This window comes from Oryctolagus cuniculus, chromosome 12, assembly GCF_051225735.1.
Source record: "Oryctolagus cuniculus isolate XC-2025 breed Fujian yellow rabbit chromosome 12, ASM5122573v1, whole genome shotgun sequence".
NCBI classification, from domain to species: domain Eukaryota; kingdom Metazoa; phylum Chordata; class Mammalia; order Lagomorpha; family Leporidae; genus Oryctolagus; species Oryctolagus cuniculus.
Genome location: NC_142878.1, coordinates 59474600 through 59496759, shown reverse-complemented (window position 1 = coordinate 59496759; position 22160 = coordinate 59474600). Strand labels below are relative to the sequence as shown.

Here is a 22160-nt window from a genome sequence, read left to right as displayed (position 1 = left end):
AGTGGAAAGAACAGGGCCATCAAAGAAGGAGGTACCTTTCTCTGAAGGGAGGAGAGAACTTCCACTTTGGGAATGACCCTGTCAGAATAAGATCGAAGTCGGTGAACTCAAAAGGCTTCCATAGCCTTGGCAACTCATGACTAGAGCCTAGGGAGATTACTGACACCATAAACAAGAGTGTCAAATTGTTAAGTCAACAACAGGAGTCACTGTGTACTTACTTCTCATGTGGGATCTGTCCTTAGTGTGTTGTCCAATGTGAATTAATGCTATAACTAGTACTGAAACAGTATTTTACACTTTATGTTTCTGTGTGGGTTGGAATGTGGCACCGGTTGAGAGGTAGTATCAACGCCGTGAGGATCCGAGCCCCCCAGATTGGAGGTAGCTTTGCCGTGTGGGGGGGCCTATTCTCCACCATCGACTGTGGCCTGGTCTGGCTGAGGGGCAAAGAGGACCCCTGGAACTCCATCACCAGCGGTGCATTGACTGGGGCTGTGCTGGCTGCCCGCAGTGGCCCTTTGGCCATGGTGGGCTCTGCGATGATGGGAGGCATCCTGTTGGCTCTCATCGAGGGGGTCGGAATCCTCCTCACTCGCTACACTGCGCAGCAGTTCCGCAATGCACCCCCGTTCCTGGAAGACCCCAGCCCGCTGACCTCTAAGGAGGGCACCCCGGCACCAGGCTATCCCAGCTATCAGTAACACCACTGAAGAAGCGACTGCCTATCACCACCGCCGTGGGAGCTGTGCTCAGATCCCTCCCCAGTGATCTACCTCGAAGGGAGGGCTGGCTCCCACTTAGCCCCGGGACCCTCCCAAGAGGGCCTCTGCTCTGCTCCCTGGTCCCAGGGTGGGGGTGGGGCATCCCAGCTGCCCTGACAGATGGGTCCCCTTTTTCTCTTTCAGGGCACCCCAGCCCCACACTCACATGTACAAGCTCTCAACCCAGCTCCCTCGTGTGGCACTCTGACAAGTATTTAAAGCCGGTTTTGAAACGCCTAAAAAAAAAAAAACTGATGAAATCTTTACTTAATATATACTGAATTGATCTTCTGTATATAAAGATAATTGAAAATGAATCTTGATGTGAATGGAATGGGAGAAGAAGCGGGAGATGGGAGGGGTGTGAGTAGGATGGAATTTATGGTGGGGGGAAGCCACTGTAATCCATAAGCTGTACTTTGAAAATTTATATTTACTAAATAAGAAAGAAAAAAAAGAAAAAAAACTACACCAGAATAATATAAACACAAAAATTTTAGTATAAGTAATTGAGTAGGAAGTTTTTAACTATTGTACCTAATATTATATAAATATAATATTTTGCTATTTTAACATACAGGTTTTGAAATACTAACAAATTTTAACCAATATCGTTCTCATGTAGTTTATAAAACAATATGCCATAAATATACTCAGAAAGAAAGTTTAGAACTTACATATTTATTAGTAGATAAAATTTTGTGGGAGAATATTTGCTAGGTAAACTAAGAATATTTTACTGGAAATATTCTGTTAGAAGCTTAAGTGGTTGAACAAAACAACATCTTTTTTTCTCTTGTCTGGGATATGTTATAGTTATCAACGTGTTTGGGGCAAAAGAATTGAAGTATCTTCGTTAATTATTTCAAGATTTCTACAGAATATTAATACTCTTGGATATGTTATAATACAATTTCTCATCTGTTGAGAAAAAATGCAACTAGCACAACTGTTCACCTATAAATTCAGTTCCACAGATATCAGCAATATTAAATTATGCATTGAAAATGATAAGTTCATTTAGTAATTAAATATGAATTTTTAGGTGGAAATAAATGTTAACTGCTTTACTTGTTAAAATGTACTAAATTTCTATTTTGATGGTCTTGGGAATGTAATGAAAATGAACACAAAAGTGTTTTGGTAGAAATGTATTCATTGCTCCAGTCAAATGAAAAATTTATAATTGAAAACCTTCATGAAAGTAGTGGTGGTAAAAGTGCATTATTATCAGGTAGTAATTTTTTCAGTTAATCTTATGAGTGATTTATAAAACATTAGGCAAAATAGAAAATTTAGCAAGAACATTTTGTACTATCTATATCTATATTATGAATTTGGTTGGATAAGGCCTTCAGCATTGTTTATGTTCATTGCTATGTTAAATGATGATTGTGTAATTTCAAAATGGTCAGAAGACAAATGTATAAAATAAAAACAATTAAGAAAAAATTTTGGAAATTTATGCATTCTTCACAGTATAGAAATGAGCAAATCAGTCTTTCAAACCTGAGATTTATTTTCACATCGATATTTAAAGACTATAACTCATGAACTCTGTTTTGTTTTCTTCCATTATCAGCCACAGCCTTAATAATCTTTAACCTTTCTTAGTACAGTTTCAGTACTGACTGTCAGATAACATGTTTCATAGGCTAATTTTTCTATTGCATTTTTGCACTATGTCATCGGTCATGACATTATAGCTCTCTAATTTATTCAATGAAGAACAGTGTCAGTAGGAAAATATTTCTTATCTGGGTTTGTGTTTTGTAACAACATGCCGAATATAGTAAAGTCTCAGAGATAGCCTATTGGGATTATATTTTGTATATAACAGTTATTGAGTGTACCTACACATATAAATTAGGATGTCAAGTTCATCATGCTTGGCTTCCTTTGATCACAAATCTTGTCTATGTTATATTTATCTCTCTTCAATTTAATTACCGTATCAATAGCAAATTTTACATAAGAAAATGCTGTAAATTAAGTGAAAGCAATTTAGAGACAATTGACTTAACAGGTTAATAGAATCTTTATCAGAATTGAATTTAGAATCCTGTGTTTCTGTGTGAAAATACCATACTTTGATATAGTTAAAATGTTGAAAATAATTGTGTTTGAAGGTAAAGATTTTACCTTTATTATAGGCATTTTTGAAAACTATTTTATCCTATAAAGAGTTTAAAGTTACTACCTAATATGAAAATAAAATTGAAGGGAATTTAATTAACTTCAGATGTCACCAGCAAATATTTTCAAGAAGAAAGTAATTTCTAAGGATAACTTTAGAATATAGCACAGTTAGCTAAAATAATTTTTCAAAAATAGGAAAAGAAATGTGGAGCTTCCATTTCTGGCAATATGAAGCACAAGAAGCTTAAAATTTTCATTTGAATAGAATATCTTGTGGTTTAGAAAATTATCTTTAAAATAGATTAAACATCAATACACTTTTACATAACTTTACATAGCCTTAATATTTATTTTATTTGTATTTTAAGAGGGAGAGAGCAAGAGATGCAGGGGGAGGGGGAGGGAAAGAGAGAGAGACTCCAATCTGCTGGTTCACTTTCCAAATGAACACAGTAGCTGGGGCTGAGCCAGGCCAAAGCCAGCAGCAAGGAACTCAATCCAGGTTTCCCCATGGGTGGAAGGGACTGAATTACTTGAGTCATCTCCACATTGCTCCCATGGTGTTCATTGGCAGGAAGCTAGAATTGGGAGTGCAGTGGGACTTAAACCCAAGTACTCTGTTATGGAGTGGGGCATCTCAGTGGCAGCTTAACCACTAAGCCAAATGCCTGCCTCAAATTTTAATGTTTTAAATGCATTTCACTCAAGTATTAGTCTTTAAAGGATTGGAAAAGAACTTCAACCATCTTCATTGCAGATAATTTGAGAACTGGCCTAGAGTCTAGGTAAAACAGACCAGATGCACTGCTAAGAGATGGGAGATGAAACGTTGGGTTACTAATGATAGAAGCTCATATCTGATGTTCTACAAAAGTGACATGTTCAGTAGATGAACAATTGCAGCAACAACACAAAGGCTGTAATGAAAAATAAGCGATGTCAACAATATTGCTGATGTGGATTGTAGGGTACTTCAGTTCTGAGTGATTAGAGTGACTCCTATAAGAATCCTTAACAACAAATTGTACCTATTGCCAGTTTCAGTCTCCAAGTCTTTTTTACCTAATCATCCCACAAAAAAAAATCATTAAAAAATTAAAGTTGTTTGGTATAGAGTTTACTAAACATTGCCTTCTCTTTAATACAAGGTCCCAAGCATATTTTATTCTAATCAGTTCTACCTCAACTTACGTGTTAGTATTGTGCAAGTTAATGATGCTATTAATTTTAGAACTTTAAGTAGAATAAGTCAAATATCTATAATAACCACTAAATGAGTAAAAATAGAAGACAGTTCAAAAGGCAGCAGAGAGAAATGTAATAAGGAAAATAGGAAAAAAGATTGAAAGAAATAATTCCAAATATTGAATAGTGACACAACAGATATGAAGAGACTAGGTGCTGGAGTGCAGTTTTTGTTTGTTTGTTTTAAAGATTTATTTATTTATTTGAAAGGCAGAGTTCTAGAGAGGCAGAGGCAGAGAGAGAAAGAGGTCTTCCTTTGCTGGTTCATACTTCAAATGGCCACCTCAGACGAAGCTGGGTTGATCTGAAGCCAGGAGCCAGGAGTTTTTTCCGGATCTGCCATGCAGGTACGGGGGCCAAGGACTTGGGACATCTTCTACTGCTTTCCCAGGCCATAGCAGAGAGCTGGATCAGAAAGTGGAGCGGCCAGGACTTGAACTGGCACCCATTATGGGATGCTGGCACTGCAAGCGGTGGTTTTACCCATTATGCCACAGACTGGCCCCATGGAGTACTGGTTTGAGTGCTGGCTGCCCTGGTTTGGATCCAGGTTCCTGCTAATGTGCCTGGGAAGGCAGTGGAAGATGGCCCAAGTACTAGTGCCCCTACTACTACCAGTGTGAGAGACCCAGATGGAGTTCCATGGCAATTGTTGCCATCTGGGGAGTGAACCAGGATATAGAAGATTTCGCTGTAACTCTGAGAACTAATGGAAGGAAGGAAGGGAGGAAGGGAGGAAGGGGGGTGGGAGGGGGGAGTGGGGAAAGGAGAGGGAGAGAGTGGGGAAAGGAGAGGGAGGGAGTGGGGAAAGGAGAGGGAGGGAGGGGGAGGAGGAAAGGGGGGTTAAAAAAGTAAAGAGACCAAATTCTTCAATAAAATACTAAGATTTAAGACATGGAAATAAAAAGGGAATCAGCTATTTTTATGAGACACAATTTAAAGACAAAGAATCAAAGTAAAAGATTAGGAAGGATACACCAGGTATATTTGAAACAAAGCATGCATATATATCAGAAGAGAATAAAATGAATGGTGAAGTGAAAACTTCTCAAGAAATAAGATTACATTTTGCTTCCCATCTCTGAGTAGTGTTTTTGGGCTGTTAAAATCTAAAGTTCTCAAACATATTAAGATTCAAAATAAGCCTCTGGTGAGATAATATGGAGAACTAGACTGAAAAATCAAAATAATGAGCCCAGAAACAGATCTTTGTATATATAAAAGACAGAGTTAGTATTGGGAAAATGATGGCTTTGTAAATAACAGGATAAAAAGGCCAGCATTCTGGCATAGGGGGTGAAGCTGCCACCTGCAGTGCTGGTGAAATCGGACACGACCCCCTAAAATTTATATAAAAATGTGGTTCTTGAGAGTTCCCCAGAAGTGCTATGTGGGGTGCCGCATATACTACCGGAATTTGGGGTGCCATGTGATTTCACCACGGGCTTATTACTAAATTCCCAATATTAATAAGCCCGAGAGGGTTCTTGCTTAATATTTAGAGAAGAATTCTAAACACTGGCACAGATAAACGAGGCAGCATGGTACGTTTAAGCTTTATTTAGTGTTTAAGGTCTCTCGGAAAGTGAGGGCTTTAGTTCAGGATGGAGAGAGGGGAAGGTCTGGGAACTAGGGTAGCGTCCATACCACTCAGAGAGCAGGCCAAAGCCACGTGCAGCAAGCGCCATGAGCAGCTCTGCACCACTTATCACAGGCAGCAAAGCAGAGCAGAGAGCCTTTTGGGACCCTCCTGCCTTTTTATATATTTTCCACAGGGGAGTGGCTTGTGGGCAGGTGGGCGCTCAGGTATGGTCAGGTAGAGCCTAATGTCACATGGGGGCGTGGTGGGGGTATCATGGAAGGGTGTAAGGTCACACAGGGGCGTGGTGAAGGCATCAGGTAGTGCTTGAAGTCACACAGGGGCGTGGCGAAGGTGTGGTCTTCCAGCTTGCAAATCTGATCAATTTTAGCCTGTATGCCTGCCTACTTCATTGGCATTCCATATGAGTACTGGTGCATGTCCAGGCTGCTCCAATTCTGATCCAGCTCCCTGATAATGACCTGAAAAAAACAGCAGAAGATGGTTTAAGTAGTTGGGCCCCTGCCACCCATGTGGGAGACCTGGAAGAAGATCCTGGCTCCTGGCTTCAGCCTGGCCCAAACCTGGCTATTGTGGCCATTTGGGGAGTGAACCAGAGGATGGAAGACCTCTCCCTCTGTCTCTCCCTCTTTCTAACTCTGATGTAAAAAAATATTTAAAATAAGTAACTAAATAAGTAAAAGGATATTAGATCCATACTTTACACAATCCACAAGAATCAATACCAGAGGGACCAGAAGTTGATTTCAAACATTTAGCATAGATAATTAGAAAATACCCTTACACACTTAGAGTAGAAAATTATTTCTTATTATTTAAAAAGCTCAAAATATAAAGTCATATAGTTTATAGTTCTTCTGTATTAAAATTAAGATCTGTGTTCATTGAACAGTGCCGTGGCTCACTTGGCTAATCCTCCGCCTGCAGTGCTGGCATCCCATATCGATGCTGTGTTCTAGTCCTGGTTGCTCTTCTTCCAGTCCAGCTCTCTGCTGTGGCCCGGGAAGGCAGTGGAGGATGGCCCAAGTGCTTGGGCCCTGCACCCGCATGGGAGACCAGGAGGAAGCACCTGGCTCCTGGCTTCGGATCGGCGCAGCTCTGGCCGTGGTGGCCATTTGGGGAGTGAACCAATGAAGGGAAGACCTTTCTCTCTCTCTCTCTCTCTCTCTCTCTCTCTCTCTCTCACTGTCTAACTCTGTCATATAAATAATGATAATAAAAGATCTGTGTTCATTAAAAAGTGAAAAGACAAAAATGGAATTAATGTCATATAAATTAGGTATATATTATGTATTTATGTATATACATATAATTCCATGAATGAAAAAGAAATAGTCTAACAATCCAGTGAGAAAAGTGTTTAAAAATTTATGAACAATTATTCCTTATAAGGAAAATACAAATGTTAATAAAGATATAAAAAATGCTCAAGTGTATTAGCTGTCAGAGAAACAGTGATAGATATAGGTAGTTATTCATTTGTCTGTAATACTTTCAAAATGCATATCCAGGGACCGGTGCTGTGGCACAGTGAGTTAATGCCCTGGCTTGAAGTGCCGGCATCCCATATGGTGCCAGTTCAAAACCCGGCTGCTCCACGTCTGATCCAGCTCTCTGCTATGGCCTGGGGAAGCAGTGGAAGATGGCTTAAGTCCTTGGGCCCCTGCACCCGCGTGGCAGACCCAGAAGAAGCTCCTGGCTCCTGGCTTCAGATCGGCGCAGCTCTGGACATTGCAGCCATATGGGGAGTGAACAATCGGATGGAAGACCTCTCTCTCTGCCTCTCCTCTCTCTGTATTACTCTGACTTTCAAGTAAATAAAAAAATCTTTAAAAAAATGCATATCCAGTTTGACAACAAAGGCTGATCTTTTTTTATAGCAACAAAGACATTAACAATATTTCAAATAACTAAAAATGTGTGTGTGTGGAGAAACAATTAAAAAATGTTAGGATATTTATTTGAAGCTTGACAAAATTTGCGATTGAAACTTGATAAAAGAAAAACCTTCCATAAAATGTGATGATGACTGGAAATAGTCATAGATTTTTCACTTCTGAGTCTTCTACATCTACGATTACATGTCTTCTACATTAATGATTACAGGGCTTCCATTTGTTTCCAAAAATGTGATTAACATTTCATAATTTTTTTCAAATTAAGAGAAACAGTAAAAATTATTGGTGAAAGTATGAATATGTTAGATTTCTTCATCTCACATAATCCTTACTTTTGGGGGAACTTTCTGCTTTTAGTTTTCCAAATGTACTCGACTTTACTTTGCCATGGAGTCTTTAAGAGCGTCAAAGGGAGAAAGTATGACATGACGGTTGCACCCACAGCTTATGATTTCCATGTATTATTCTGATTCAAACAATAAACCAAATTCATGGCCTCTTTCTTCATTGAAATTCTTTTCCTTTTTTAATAATAAGGATTTAATTTTATCCACAACTGTATTGAGATTAGTTGGGACCTTACCTTTTAGATTTCAGTAACATTGTGAATCATCTATCTTACTTGGAAATTTTTATCACATAGTTATTGTATTTGTTTAGCATTCAATTATTTGTGACCATCCAATTTTATACTTGTTAAGTTTACAATTTGCTTAATGGGAATTTTCACAACAACAGGGATTATGGTAGATATTTAACTTTTAATTTTTGTGTCAGGTGGACGAGATAAGCACCATTTTACATGTTTTTACTGATGGAAAAGTGGGTTTAGAGGTGAGTGACGTGCGTAAGGTGACATATCCAGTTATCTAGAAACCCATGGTATGCATCAAAACTGGACGCTTTGTTAACTGTTACAAAGCAGTACCTTCTTTCTAGGAGGTTTTCAAAATAATCATCTGAATTTTTTCCTTCTTGTATATTTGTTCCAGAAATTTGTTATCCATTTGACACATGTCTTTTATAGCAAACTAATTTCTACCATACTCTTACTGTAATAGTCCTGCTGTTCTTAACTAGAGCTCAAAGACTATGGAGGAGTACTGGGGCCTTTAAATATAAATTTATACTTAAAAATTTACTCAGAAATTGCTAAATTTTTGTAATATATATGGATAAGTTATAGTATTATATTGTGTTGCTCTACAGGCATTTGTAATTTTCCTTAACATTTTTAATGGATTTTCACTATGCTTTTACTTACTAAGATATATTTAATTAAATACATCTACATCTATGCATCCACACTTTAAATCATTTAATTATAGCCATAGCATTAAAAACATTTTCATCCAGGAAGAAATGGTACAATGGAACAGTCAACTCTGAAAATTTATCAGTTTTAAAATTAGATTTTTTCTTTAATTTTTACATTTAAAAGTAAACATAAATACACCAAAGAGTTTTGAATTTTTGGTTGCTCAAACTAATTACATATTTTCAGATGCATCCCATTCCAAAACTTGTCTGTTGAAATCAGCACTGTAATTTACTTTCCCATCCTATAAGGTACAGTTTTAAAATTAGGGTCACAAGAAGGTGAAGACAGGCAGTAATACACTTGTTGACCCTTCACAGGAATTCCAGATAAAACCCCAGAAGTTGAGTCAGAGATAATCACAAGATCTGGAATTTACAATAACAAACTCTCCATATATCTACCTGTCAGACTTCTTCCTCTTAGGGAGGGACAAAAGGTCACTAAAATGGCTTTTTTTTTTCCGTGAAAAAGTTCGCCCTTTTTTTAGGGGGTACTAAGAATTATGAGTTAAAATAGGGTCATTACAATATTTTTTTCATTGAAAAAAATGAGTTTACTTTTAAAGCCCAAACGTTAAGACTCACTTTTTCCAGCAGAGCATAGTAAAAATTGGGAGTTATACCAAGAACAACAAAAAAGGAAAACGAAAGATCGATCTCATCTACAGAGATCAAATGTTGGAAAATTTCATGAGATTTAACATATAAAAAAATTCTAGCTGAAGTTTAAGATACAACACACAATATTATCAGTCTTTATGCTAAGGTGAGATAATGTGATATGAAATAAGTCATCACACTTTCAATCATTTTTTTCTAAGTAAATTAATGAAATGTTTATTACAATTTTCCTAGCAATAATGCTATTAATCATGTTATCCAACGATTTCATAGGCAATAGAAAATAATATAGAATTATATTCTTTTGAATTTTTGGTTCAGTTCTGCAGTCTTAACCTCATGATTTTACTTGCCTTTCCAAATCGCCAAGTGTTGGAGAAAGTAAATCCATGCTCTTACTTCTTATCGCTGTTATCTACCAGATTATGCTTGAAAAGTCAAATATTACAGATTTTTCGAATAATTTTCATGAAGTATGGCACAGAAGTGACTCTTAAAAGGAACATATATAATATGCTTGAACTTATATCTTGATAATGTTAATATTTCATAACACTTTCTAAAAAAAAACTCCATAGGTGTCTTTTAGCTAATAATTTACTGCTGGTCTCAAAGCTTTAATAATAACTGAGTTGTTTACTAGAAAAATAATTGAATTTCTTTTTCAGCTAGCTATGTGAGTTAAAATCATGTGGGAGTATGTTTGCTTAAAAATGCTATTAACTTCCTATTTTCAAAGTGATGATTAAAAGTACTAATAAATTGAAACTATCATCTAAGAACATAGTATACCTATCTTTAAAACCTACCATTTTTTAAAAAGAGAAAAAAAAATTTATTTTCATGTCTCAGTATATGACTTGCACTACAGAAAAATTGTTGTTAAATATTTTCCAATATCCCAACAACAGATGCATGTTGTCATTCACCTAAAGGATCTAATTTGTCCAGTGCTGGTTGTGCATGAGCTTACACCTTTCCATTAATAAGAGACGAAGAGAGAATGGAAAAGAAAGTGACATTGATTGAGATTCTTTTCTCAGAACCATTTCCCATTTTCCAGATGAAGCTGAGGGTGTAGGCCAGACCTGCTTTGGTCACTTTTTATCTCTAACATGTAGAACAGCGTTTGGCTCTTGATGGGTGCTCAGTATGTATTTGGTGAATAAATGGATCTTCTGAGGCATGGATGATAAGGTTGGATATAAACTGGAATTATGTGATGGAAGGGTAGGGATTTTATCTTTAAATAAAAAGAATTCACCAAAAATTATCTAGAAGAGACTAATGTTCATACCACATCACTATAGATATAAAAAACCTGATCAAATAAAAATTTAAGAAATATTGAGCTTCTGTATTATTTAGAAGTTTAGCATTTTGCTAGTTAAAATAATTTTATAAATGTTATAGATTGAATATTTTAAAATTCAAAAGGGAAACATTTCCAATCCTTCTGAGTAATCAATTACATGAAAGAATTAGAAATGATATTATACTAGGTGCCCACCAAATGTCAAGTTTAGAAAATGTTGCTTCCTAGTTTATAAAATACACATTCTTTTTGGTTGGTTTATGAACCATCAGTTTATATGAACAAAAATATCCCTAAGAAGACTCCATTACTTTTCCCGGTTTCTACTGCTGAGTTAAGTACCTCCTTTCTCTAACACCAAATGAAATTTCTTATCCAAATTCCTATGATTTTTTCACAAATTTTGAATTAATAAGAAATCAAACAATATTCCTTTTCCTTTATTTCAAGAATCCTACTTGGAATCAATTTTTTTAGATCATTTTTATGGTCTCGTTGGTTTGCATGGCATCCTTAACTTCTTGTTGCATTTGATGAAAGGCATGTTCTGCCTTTTTCCTTTTTTTATTGATTTTTATGTGGAACTCAGATGAGAAAGGATGCAGTATTGCTTTGACTGCCTGCCATAATATAAAATGCAGTAAAATGTACAGCTGGTGATAGTCTATTTAGAGTTTTTTTTAATGAAATATAAAGGAAAAACCAGGTGCTTAATTTTTACATGCTGCATTTCATTTTAAAAATTCATGCTATCTTTTTGAATAATTTTTACTCATGCAGATGTTCTGAATATTGGAGACAGACGTTTATTTTATTTCCTTGGTTCTCATTTCACACTAAGCTTTTGCACAAAGAAGGTGGGTTGAATGGCTATATTATTTGTGAGTCAGAATACCAAGCATAATTATTCTCAGATAATTGCCAAATGAGTCATGGCAAGACTTTCAATGATGTGTGCCTTGGTTTTTCTAGTTTGGATCTGAAGGATAATGGTGGTTTAATATAATAAAAGTGAACTTTAAGCTATTTGAGAAGAAATGCATGTTAGTAGGAATATGTTGATTCTTAAAATAATAAATATGCTCATTTCTATTATTTGTTAGAAGATCAATCATTGCTTTAAAAACTGTATGTTACAAATTTCAAAACTGCAAAATTGCCAGATATTGAAATTACTTTACTTTTTAACCTGACTCATTATGAGAAATTAAGTCTGAATCACTTAGAAATAAGTGATTAGAATTTATAATGGTTATTTAAGGTTGGCCTCCCTTATTTCCCACCTCTCCCTAAATTGCACATCTCAAACAATATCCTCAGTTTAGATAAAATATGAGACTTAGTTGGATAGATGACAGGGCTACCTGCCTAATATTCATGGATAAACTATGTGTTTAAATGATGATTCGCCTGTTTGGTGAATGAATGAATATGCAGAGAACATAAGGATATGTCTTTGAGTGATTATCACTATTGGTAATGATGAGGATGAATTCATTGTGAATTAGGTTACTTCCTTTGTTTAATAATCTTCATTTTTCAAAGTTACATCATTCTGGAAAGAAAAATTACTAATGGATTTCAATTTGACAAATCATCTTTTAGCATTAAATTGCAATGCATAGGAGCTTTTAAAAAGAAGCATTTGCTCACTGCTGTTACTTCTCCCTACATTTGACCCTCTGCACAGGAAGAACGGATCTGCCTGGGAAAGAGGAATCCCTTTGGGCTTTGTTCTACCTGTTGCTCATTAATCGATTAAAGAAAACATTAAAAAAAAAATCTCAAAAAAGAAAGTCCATTGTCTTGACTGACTAAATATTCTTGCTATTCATAAATTTCATTCTGTTTTCCTGATTTACACAAAAAAAGGCAGTTTTCCTGTTGAGGTTAATTTGGGATATGTAAAATAACCCTATCCTCTAAAAAACAAGTTTGAAATATTTTATCCTGGATGTCAGTGACAGCCATTTGTTTTTCTCTATATTTAGATTCTCTCAGTATTCTTCTTAAGTCGTAAGTTGATCAAGATTGTGATCTCATTTTGGTATAATAGAAATCTGCTGGGAAGATAAAGAGAAAAAAAAAGGCAAAATGAAAACCTACAATTAACCAAAAAATTTGCCTATTGTTTCTGATCTCAGTCACCATATTGTGGCTAAAGGCAACCCCAAATGATATATCACACTGATCTGTTTTCCTCTTCATTGTACATTGTACCCCAAACATTCTTGGGTGTATAACAAAGTAGTCATGCTAATAAAATTAGTTTTTGTAAGTGTGGGGTGTACAGAGTTGAAATAATTCTGTGCCTTTGGAAACATCTGACATCTGCACTGAACATAACACGTTTTCATCATTTTCAAACTGGCTCCAGGAAACATGATATTCCTTCATGTTTCTCAGACTTGTAAATAGGGTAAAAATCTTACTGTTTTCTGTCTTTTACCACTTAACAGTATTGGTGTGGCACAGGGTGAAAATGGGAGTGGACGTTGTTCAATAATAGACCAATGCATTGAGTGATCTTGTTAATGCTAGGCACAAGTTCACCCACCGCAGAACCAAATGAGAAAGGCTGAGAGATATGAAGAAGTTCACGCTCAGTCACCGACACACAGGAATCAAAGCATCAGAATCAGCTGTGGTAAAGCTAAGGAATTCCATTGTGGAAAATTTTAAATTTCACGTTTTTCCTTAATAAGGAATGAAAATATAAGAAGGTATATTAAAAATTATATAGAATTTCAGGAAATTCAGGAAAAACTTATAACCGCAATAATTATAAAATTATGAAATTTTATAAGCCTAAAAATAACCTTAAAAGGGAGTTTGCTTATTACATTCATACTAGCTGAATCAATATTGCTAGTGTTTGCACATTGTAGGAGCAAGGGTGGGGTGGAGAGATTACGTGGAAGAAACCAAGTCCATCAGAACTATAAATATTTCCTTCCTTGCTCTATTTCTGTCTGGAAATGAATGAAATGATGTGTTTCTGTTCAATCTTAATATAACCAATGACTTTTGCCTTTGAAACGAAAGTGATAGAGCTGGTGTTGTGGCTTAGTGGGTAAAATTCCACCTGCAATGCCAGCATTCTATATAGGTGCTAGTTCATGGACTGGCTACTCCTCTTCTGATCCAGCTCCCTGCTAATGGCCTGAGAAAAGCAGTGGAAGATGGCTCAAGTGCTTGGGCCCCAGCCAGCCAAGTGGGAGACCTGGAAGAGGCTCCTGGCTCCTGGCTTCGGTGTGGGCCAGCTTTGGCTTTTGTCATCTTTGGGTGAACAGGCAAATGGAAGATGTCTCTCACTCTCTCGCTTTCTCTGACTTTCAAATAAATAAATAAATCTTAAAGTGAAGACCAGATTTTCATCTTAATTGAATTAAGCAAATGCATATGTGTGTGTCAGCACATTTAACTGCATATAAAGATATGTTTAGCTGAATAAACACAAGATCAGTTTTGAGTTTACTATTTTTTCAAGCTCAATAATCCTGCCCTTAAAAATTTTAGAAATAGGAAAAGGATGTCCGCTAAAGCTAACCTAGTTAGTACCGATGCCAAGACTTTGGACTTGATGTGTCCTCTATACTATGCCACCCTTTGGTGAGGGAGTGAAAGGGGCCAACTTGTGATGCAATCCCCACATTTTTAGTTCTGCCTCTTTTCTGTCTTCATTTAACTGATGACCTCTCTGTACCCTTATTTTTAATACTGAAACTACTAAATGTGTCTTCCACCAAATCCTTTGTAAGCATGAACCAGTTACCACCTGTAAATCACTCTGTGGCATTCAGGGAAATGTGTGATGTAAATACAAAGTAGTTGTAAAAACAAAACAAAACAAAACCCAGAAGCTAATTTCCTTCAAAAAGCATTGATATTTAGGGAACATAATACTGGCTTTGTCTAGCTGAGCTGCTGATATTTCAGAAACAAAAGTTTTATTGTGTCAGAGGCAGCAAGAGCAGGTGAGCTCTTTCTTAATGGAGCAGAGTGAAAGGGAAGCATTGAGGGCTTTATAGTCCTCAAGGTACAGAAGAGAAAAAGGATTACTCTTATGAAATTTGTTTATCTTATTGTTATGTCTAAAATTGTGTGTGTAGGGAAATCAGTTTGTGGATTTTAGATTTATATTGGTTTGGTAAATTCTAAGTTGCTAGGGATTGGTCATTGTACCCTTTTATCCTTTTAGGAAGATCTTTATGTATTGATGGTGTGGAATAGAGAAAGCTTAAAAAATAGACTATTGTTTCAAAGATTTCAAGGGTCTCCTTAGTTACCAATTTATTTCTAATTCAAATTTATCGTGTGAATTAGAAATAGTAACAAAGGAAATACCTAAACAATGGAAGAAGTATTTATTTCTACTAAATAATGAGTAGGGTAGTATGCTTCATGTCGTGCAAAGAAATTCAAGGCATTTTCTAGCTTTGCACCATCAGATCCTCTGTGGATGGCTGATCCAAACTGGAAAGTACTGAAACTTTGATTATAAGAGTGTCTTGTTTTAAAGGAAAAAAATAGCGTAAGAAAAAAAAGCAGAGACTGAGAGGCAGAAGGAAGAAAGGAGGGAAGTGCTTATCACCCACTTCTCCTGTCCCTACTTCGTTTTCTTTTCACACCTCTCCAGAGTCAGAAGAAGCAAGATTTTTTTTTTAATACCTCCTTTTACTTTGTAGCTCAGATTTTTCTAATATCCTATTTCCTATTAGTCTTGATGCTAAGTATTATTTATGGACAGAGATAGGAAAGAATGGCTTCCACATAGGTTAAACTAAGTTTTGGGCATATTTCAAAAGTATCTGATCCATTGCAAAAGTAATGAGGCCACAAGAAATTGGAGGCTGTGGACTGCAGGAGTGTCAGAGACACAGGCAGCAATGTTTTTTTCCCATTTTTAAATTTTATTTGTGACTGATTAATAAATATTCACATGTCTATAGGGTATCATGTGACATTTTGATACATGCATAGACTATGTAATGTGCAAGTCAGAGGAAATATGTATTCTCAAACATCCTATTTTTAATGGTGAAAACCTTTAAAGTCCTTTAGTCAAGCTTTTTTTTTTAATTTTAGAAAAATATATCACATTATATTATAGCACATTGTCATTATCATTCTACTGTGCAACAGAATGCCAGGACTTCCTCCTTTATGTTGCTTGGTAAGAAATTCTACTAGAAGTGTTGGCAAGAAAAATTTAACTTGTTTATATTTTGTGTTGTACTTCTCCATTCCTTGAAACATTTATAATGAAATTTTATTCCATATAACAACTAAGCATAACTTCATACTTTGTGCAAACTAGGATTAGGAAGGGAGTAACTCTGGGAAGCAGATGACAAACAATTCCAGAGAATCCAGCTAGGACCCAAGTTCAGAGTGAGAGATGCCAGGGGAGTGAAGGCGATTTGCCCTTCCTCTACTCTTATGCTGCCATCTTCCTGTCAAAGTCCTAAACATGAAAAGATAAACAAGAAAGTCCTTAGCAGTTAAGTTACCATTTTTTTTTTACAAGTTACTTTTATAATCAAGACACTCAATATGGTGAGACACAAGGAGAACACATTTGATTGCATGGAGTTTCCTTGACAGCAAAATTCAGTTTAGGACAAATATGCCTTTTGCTTTATCTATGTAAGGTTTGCTTGCTTTATCTGAATGTAATCCTAAGTTGAGTGTTATCACAGGGGGAAAGAGTACTTTAGGGGTCACTGTCAACCCTAAATAATCTGAGAAAAATGCAGAACCTACAAATCATCTCAATTATGGAACATTTAAGTCTCCTGATATTCGACTTATCTCTAAAGTAAGAGTGTTCGAATCTGCAAATTTTACCAAATGTGCTTTGTTATCGCTGAAAGAATCCTTGGCTAGTGTTCATCTCTATCATTTATTATCCCATTTGCTTTTCTTTTTCAGCCTCCACTCTGGGATCTGTAGGAAGAGCCTTTGCTATAAAGTCATTTGCAAAAGAGGCTTTTTTTTTTTTTTTTACTGTATTCTTTTTAGAGATAATTAGTTCCAGAATTTTCTTCTATTCTCTTGTAGAGGCCTAGCACCATTTTCATTAATCATTTTTATTCTTCTCTGGACCTTCTCTATGGCTTCTGAAACTCTGCATATTCAAGGGAAATAGCCAGTTGTTAATTTATAGCTTTTTACAAAATAAAAAAACAATTCTCATCCTTTTTGCTGCTTTTTAATTCAATATAATAACTCATTTGCTTTCTTGACCACTGCATCTTATGCAATAAAAGAGTCATGTGCAAAATGACATTTTAGATGTGAGCTGCAAAGATCTGTATTTCATTAGGACCCCATAATGTGAGTAACTCTTTAGATACTATAGCATGGCAGGGAGCCTGTTTTATAATGGTATATTTGAAAGATGTATTTATTGTTCCCCCAAAAGAAAAAGCCAAGAAGAAAAGGAAAAATAAGTTAAACTTTAGTCTTGGGGCAGAATCCCTGGGGTCCATTTGGGGCCATCAAAAATCTGACCCCTCTTCCCAAACGAAAGCAAAACTTCCAGGAGTTCTTAGTCAGCTTATAAACAAAGAAGAGAACATACAGAAGTAATGAAATTTCCAACTGTGGAGAAAAGCACTCATTTATTTTTTTTAAATCAAGGAATGATTGATGTGGCTGCAATCTGATGTTTGCTTTTAAAGAAATTCTTTATTTCGCTCTATTACCCCGCTCCCAGTCCTCCAGCCCTTTCCTAGCACAGCAATACTCACCTTATTTAGATTTCCAGGCTTGGCTGAAGAGCAGGCTGGTTTGTGATTTCTTTCTATTCTCCATTCTCTAGTAATTCCACATTTGTTACAGCAATAAAAATTGTGGTAAAATCATGTCTATGTTCACTCTCAAATTTCCAGTTAGTTTTAAGGTCCCTCATGACTTCTTTGTCCTCACACATTTAGGTAAATATCTGCACATGACATTGGTTCAGCGTTAGCTGAGACCTGGCAATCTCTAAATTTCAATCAGAACATGAATTAGGAATAGAGATTTTAAACTTTGTGTGGTGGAATTGAATTTATTAAAAGCATCCCAAGAATTCCTTGGCTGGTGACAAAACTGCTCTAGGATTCAAGATATTCTTTTATATATTTTATATATGTTTTATATATTTGTAGCATTTATATTATACATTTATATATTATATATATATATAAATTCAAAAATTGTTTGTTTTCTTTCCCCAAGATAGGTCAGAGAGGACTGTAACAAATGTATAGGGCCAAGCATTTTAGGATTGCCTAGAATAGTTGTGTGATAGTATCCTAAAGTACATGTTGACAGGGACACCAGAAAGCTAGAAACTGACATTCCGTTTAGAAGACCAGTGGTCAAGTTTGTATCTGGCGGTTTGTTTGTGTCTTTAGGAAGATCTTCTAAGATTGAGGATTTTTCTTAGAGCAGAGAGAATATGAGTGTCCTTTTCCTTCCTTGCTTCTTCTAGAAAAAAACTCCCCAAGGAATTAAGTACGAAGGATCTTCAATGAGATTAATGGTTGGCGACAAGTATGTGTAGAGTAGCCAAGTCACGCCCCAGCGTTTCAGAACGACACACAGAGGTCCTCAGTACTACATGGTTCTTTGTAATAGGAGCCAAATACAAAATGCCAAGTGTCAACCACTGAGCAGGTTCAAAAGTTTGCTCTAATATATGGGGTTGTCGTTTGTTTCAGTTACCTGGGAACTTCAGGGAAGGCGTGGGTTCGTTCCTTTCCGCTTCTGTGTGAACCCCCTTGTCGCTGATTTCTTCTTAAAACCATTTATGACTCCAGCAGATGTTTCTGATTTAGAACGAGTACTTTTTGAGCCACTTCTTTCTACTTTCCTTCCCCCACTCCTGCCCCTCCCTGCCCTCTCAGGAGCTAATTCCAGTCAGGTTGGAAATTACAAGCATGTTGTTTAGTGCCGGGAATGATGTGCTGACTGATGAGCAGAGGTAGGGCTTGAACTGGGGTCCGAGCACCAGGCTTCAATGGATTAGAGTATCAGCCTACTGAGAAATGTGCCACGCAGAAGCTTGGTTTTCCTTCAGTCCAACTTAATTTTTCAGGGTATGTAACTGAGACTGGCAGTTCTGAGCCCCTCAGTCCTTCAGCACAATTTATCAGCGCAAGGTCAGAGAATTCTTTTGGGCCTGTTTCTCATGAGCAGTGATAATTATGCATGTAGACAGCCCTACTCGTATTATGTAATGCAGTGAATGAAGCGGGGAGAATGGTTTTGATTTAGAATCAGAAGCACTGTCACCAGACCCAAATATGTCCAACATCCAAGTAACCCAGGAATCACCTCTCATGTTCTGGATCAGCTCCATCAACACACCCCAGCGAGGACACATCCTTGTCTTTATGACTATTGATGGGCTTTCAGCCTGACAATTCAGAAATGTGCTATTGACGTAGGCCACATTCAGAGAACACCTTCTGGGATTTTTCCGTCAGCGGCCTAAGTGGGGGTGGTTTGGTGGCAGGAAATGTCTCAGATAAAGCATTCTTTTAATTTCTTGTTCAAATACTCTACATCCTAGTGATTAATCAGGGACGCTCCCACTTCTCCCTGTCAGAGCCATTCACCCATTTGGCCCAGGTTTTGGCTGTGGGAATGGATGAACTATGTTCAGTACCCTGCAAAGCTAAGCAGATCAATGCTCCTGTCACTGTCTGGTTAGATGATATTTGACATTGCTCTAAATAAAAGCATTTCCAAGAAAAGAGGAAGGGTGGTAGCAATAGTAGAGCATCTGCCTGGTGCTTTGTGCTCGCCTGCCCTGCACAAAAGCTAGAGGATTTCTGTTAACATTTAAAACTTCTTTTGACTCTCGGAGAAATTTTTTTAAAAGAGATTTATTTGTTTATTTTGAAGGTCAGGGTTACAGAGAGAGAGAGAGAGAGAGAGAGAAATCTTCCATATTCTGGTTCACTATCCAGATGGCCAAAATGGCCAGTGATCAGCCAAGCAGAAGGCAGGAGCCGGGAGCTTCTTCCTGGTCTCCCACTTGGGTGCAGAGGCCCAAGGTCTTGTGCATCTTCTGCTGCTTTTCCCAGGCCGTAGCAGAGAGCTGGATCAGAAATGAAGATCTGGGACACAGCCAGCATCACAGGCAGTGAATTTAGCTACTATGCCACAATGCTGGCCCTGCTTAGAGGATTTTGATAGTTCACAAGCTGGACAGCAGAATGAATGGCAGTTACTACTAGATGGGAATCATTACGGTCTTTATCCCCCCAAAAATAGTTAAGCTAATTTAGGAAGATGTTGAGGTTACCTGTGACTATGTGATGGTTCAATAAAAGTAAACCAGATTATCAAAAACTCTTATCAGAGACAAAAGCATTAAAAATAAGGACACTGAGTAGAGTTACCCAGGCCACATTCAGAGCCACCCAGCAACATTTCATTCATTCATTGCACGGGGCATACTCATCTGTACCAGTCCTGGTCACTTTGTCGCTTCTCTTCCAGGGATCATTGCTGTTACTTTCTTACTGGAAGTTAAACAAGGAACCTAACCCCAAACCTGCTGCTTTTTACTGAAGGATGTATTAACAGGCATAGACTCACAAAACATGCTAGCCTGATATTGCACTGTGTTGTGACACTGATTTGTAAAAACAAGCATCTTAACCATTTGTTATTTTTATGTTGTTTGCCAGCTTCTCTTTTCTTCAACAATTTTCCAAGGTTATTTATTTTTGTGTGAGACTGAAGATAAATATGTTTCATTTGAAAACTCTTCTTTAGTAACAACGAGAACAAGAGAAACCCAGTTGTAGTATTTTGTGGATTTCCTTGGTTTGTATATTTTTTCCTTTTCTTTACATCATCTGATTCCAATCAGATGTCTCAGGGAAGTGGATGCCAGGAATGATGAATCACTGAAGCCTGTCAGGGAGACCAACAGTCAATGTAGGTGGGAGAAACTGAAAAAGCGAGGGATGCCACGGCCTTCCAAGAGAGGAGTGCTTCAGGCTGGGCACACTGAGAAATGACATCCAACAACTTGGTATATTAGAAACCACGTCATAGAAAAATTCATGTCAGACACAAAATTTTAAATATTATTTTGAGTACAGACAGAAACATACCTTTAGTGGCTCACAGGGATATAATGTGGGAAATGGATACCTTATATAGCACCATCACTTATCTTTATGATTATTTTTCATTTGTTAAGATTTTAAGTAATCTAGGTGATCAAAAAATCAAAAAACATTTCAGTTAATGTCATTTTAGTATTTTTTTCTCTATCTCTATGTTTAATTATGTTTTTGGATCATGTTGTCTATTGCCATTAACTGGCAACTTAAGCTCTGTCAAAAATTCTGTGTTCCACTAAGGCTTACTAGGAATACTATTGGTCTTTCTAATTTTTAAAATATCCACAGGCTATTAATGTTTTCACAAAATATACACATTCTTAATGTCGGCTAATGATATCTTTTGGTCAGGTATTTAAGTCTAAACCATTGCATAAATATTTTTCAGAAAAGCAATGTGCTAATAGCCTGATTATGAGATCATTTTCATTTCTATCTCAAAATCTTAATGAAGAGGACAGGTAAAATTTTATGCTTCCTCAGCTTTGCATTTGAGATCAGCACAGTTTTACATTCATATACTAAATATTTAGAAAACAATCTTTTACCTGATGTACAATTCAAATCAGTTCCTTTCCTTCTCTTCTCCCCACAGCAGGTCATGTGTTGAGGTCTGCAGAGTGGTGCAGAGGGAACATATATATGCACTATATTCTTAAGTGGAGGATGAGGACCTACAGTTATATGTGCCCTTAAGCAGGCTAATTCTTAGGGAAAAGGGAGGAAATTATATGAGAATTTTGCAGACATAGGAACATAAAAATGAGGACCTAAATGGAAGAAATATTGAATTTCTATCCAGTGGATGGTCAAAAAATTTTTAAACTGGTACAGTTTGTGTTGCATAAAATTTGCAAGATATTGAGACATAGCCAGGAACAGTGATGGAACAGTATTTCCTAACCAAATAAATGGTTACTAAGTGGAGAAGATTTCCAATGCAAATTATTCTAGTTTCTTGAACTCAGCAAGCCTTCTAGAAGTATTTTTTTTTATTGTCAGTTATACAAGGGTACTTCAGAAAGGTTGTGGAAAACGACTTAAAAGTTTATTTGGATGAAAAAATTTGAAATATATGCATGTGAGAGATCTTCAAAAAGGTAATGAAAGGTATATATTATG

At 36.6% G+C, this 22160-nt stretch overlaps 1 pseudogene across 1 annotated transcript; it reads left to right on the top strand.

Annotated features, from left to right (window-relative positions):
* Positions 1 to 296: 296 nt before the first annotated feature.
* LOC100353294 (mitochondrial import inner membrane translocase subunit Tim17-B pseudogene) lies at positions 297 to 1015 on the top strand (annotated as a pseudogene). Its single transcript, XR_016218541.1, has one exon. The product of XR_016218541.1 is annotated as a mitochondrial import inner membrane translocase subunit Tim17-B pseudogene (transcript).
* Positions 1016 to 22160: the final 21145 nt, after the last annotated feature.